This window comes from Triticum aestivum, chromosome 7D (genome assembly GCF_018294505.1).
Source record: "Triticum aestivum cultivar Chinese Spring chromosome 7D, IWGSC CS RefSeq v2.1, whole genome shotgun sequence".
NCBI classification, from domain to species: Eukaryota; Viridiplantae; Streptophyta; class Magnoliopsida; order Poales; family Poaceae; genus Triticum; species Triticum aestivum.
In genome coordinates, this window is record NC_057814.1 from 560532530 (window position 1) to 560535275 (window position 2746).

The 2746-nt window shown below is 50.4% G+C and overlaps 1 long non-coding RNA gene across 1 annotated transcript; it reads left to right on the top strand.

Moving 5' to 3' along the window:
- The first annotated feature begins 1292 nt into the window (after positions 1-1292).
- Positions 1293-2230, top strand: LOC123167938 (uncharacterized). The gene is made up of 3 exons (XR_006484147.1): positions 1293-1796; positions 1915-2037; positions 2146-2230. It is a non-coding gene; the product is annotated as an uncharacterized lncRNA (long non-coding RNA).
- Positions 2231-2746: the final 516 nt, after the last annotated feature.

Consider the following 2746-nt stretch of genomic DNA (forward strand, 5'->3'; position numbering starts at 1 on the left):
TAACATTGATAAATCACCCATGGATACCAAAGATGATCTCAATACATTCATCCTAGCTCCCGGTGCAAATTTTCAAAGTTTCTGACCAGAATGCAACTTTGTGAAGGAAGTACCTTCATAGAGTTTTAAAATGGGATGAAACTTTTCCATACTCTCAAGTATTCCAAATCATTAGCCTCCCCCCAAATTCAGCTCATTTTATTGATCTATGTGAGAACAGGAGCAATTCCTGTTCTCTGTCCAAATTTTCAGTTTGTGAAGCAAGTATACTTTATCTTGCTCCATTATGGCTGAAAATATTTCCAACCCTTCTCCTATCAATATAACCCACCTACCCAAGAGTTTGGCTCATTTCATGTAACCAATATGTTCCTAGATTTTTCCCAAGTTTCTGGTCAGATGTGATGCTTGTGAAACAAGTACCATTTTGGCAAGTCCATTTGGTATGAGATTTTTACAGCATCATTATATGTCTAGATCATCAGGCTTTGCCAAGTTTTAGCCCAATTAAACACTCCTAGTGAGTGCTTCTTCATCGTTTGGTTTCTGAGCCATATTTGACAGTTGCACTGCAGCTATGTTAAATACTTGCCCAAATCCCTTCCAAATTTCCAGAACTATAGTCTTTGCTTCCCTAAGCCTCCCAGACATCACATTCAGTTCTTAATACCACCAGTTAGATCACCAAGATGTGGCCAAGTTTGCAACAGAAAACTTGTCGAGCTAGGTTTCGTCGGCTCACTACACCTCTGCTCGCGCCATCACCTCATTCTTAATTAGCCTTGGAGGGACTCCACTGCTGGCAAGGTTTGGCCTGAACTAGGCGACCAGAGCGTGCGTTGTCCATGGTGACCACGGGCATTGCCAGCCAAATCGGTGGTCTAGCCACTATTGGCAACAGCAGCGCCGCTCCGGCCGGTTCTGGCTTGTCCAAGTGTGTCACGCAGCTCCCCCTCGTCGTACTCTTCCCTCTGGAAAGCTCGCCTCCTCCGTTTTCTTCTCCAACGAGCCGTGCCAACGACCGCACAGTGCGCGCCCGTGAGCTCGTCTCCTTCCTCACCCCTGTCCGCTTCCTCCTCTCGTCCGCGAGCGTTGCTCGACTCCGTGACCCCCTGGCGCTCATCCGTGTCCCCCTCGTCGCCTTCCCATCACTCCCTGTCACCCTTGGCCGCGCGTGCGCGTCGCCGGAGCGCGGACACGTAGTCGCGTCGCGTGTCACCTCCTTCCCTCCCTCTAGAGCTCTTCCCCGCGGCTATAAGTAGCGACCCCGAGCCTCTTCGCAGTCCACAACGCCCCCGAACCTCTAGCTCGAGCTCGAGGTGCTCTCCATCCCCTCCCCATCGCCATGGCCGTCGCCTCGGGCTCTGCTCGATCCCGGGGCTGCCACGCCCCTCTCGCCGTTCCGCCCCCACCATAGAGATCCCTGGGGTCCGGTGAGCCGCCTCGTTGCCTTGCCCACCCAGTTGCCCCACCGGAGCACCTTGCTCGACGGTGGCCGAAGCCTCTCTCCGCCGCGCGCCCTGCTGCTCCCTCCCTAGTGCTCCTCGATGGCAGCTGACACCACAATGGGATGCGCCTATCGCTCCTGAGCTCGTGGGTAGGTCGGCCGTCGTCTTCGGTGGCCGGAGCCGCCGGCAATCGCCGTCGAGGCGAGCCCCTCCCTCTGTCAGGCACGCCACGAGCGGGAGGTTGAAGACGCCAGGCCAAGAGGGCCCCTTCCCGCGCGACCCTACCTGGCAGCGTCTCGGCGTTCACCCCGCCACGGGCCCGCGTCTGTAAGTGGAAGCGTATTCTGGGTATGCACTTTCGATGTACGAAAGCGTATTCGCTTCCTCTTTTACTCGAGATACGTTTTCTTAGTTCTGAAAGCGTATTCAATTTGCACTTCAGCTCAAAATATGTTTCTCTTTGCAGAAAACGTATTCAATTTAAAGGCGCGTTCAGGTTTTCCTCCAGGGGCCTGTTTGCTGAAAAAATTCACCGATAGGTCCCTGAGATTCAACCCTTCGTATCTCGACAACCGTAACTCCGATTGAGGTGATTCCAACGCTCACGTTCTCTGTTCATTGAGCTCTTTCCGTTCGTATCATTTTCATCATCTTTTCACATAGTGAAAATGACCACTTTGCCCTTGCCCGTAAACAGCCCCCTCCGAGAGAGAACTGTTTCCGGCAACTCTTTCCGCGATGGTTTCACACTTCTTCCCGAAGTATTTGTCGACCCCAGGCAAGCCAACCTCTTATCATGAGCCCCGAACTGGCATGTTGACCTTGCTTGCACCTCGTTTGTGTGCTTTGTTGCAGTAGTTTCTTGTCTATTCCGTCTGTTGTTATTTTAGTCGTGTTATATGTTTTTGTTATCTGTCTTGCATGCTTATGCTTTCATGAAATAAGTTGACATGCTAGTTTACTGTTGTTACTGATAAAATCATGCCTCTGTCTAGTTTATTTTCATGATAGTAGTATCGATGCTAGGATAATCCTGTTACACTAGTGAAATTACTAGTACTCGCTATTGCCATGTTTCGCATGCTGTCATTGTTCATTTGAAAAGCTTGATTTTGTTACTGCATCGGTACGTTGCATGATAGTTGTTGCATTCATGTTAAAATGCTCGCATGATGATTGATGATGGAGAAGTTAATAATATGACTTAATAACAAACCTCCTCCGTCATCACTGGGATATCATAGTGCCACCAAATCGAGCTTTCTCCAGTGCAACCACATCTACCTTGTGGGGAGGTC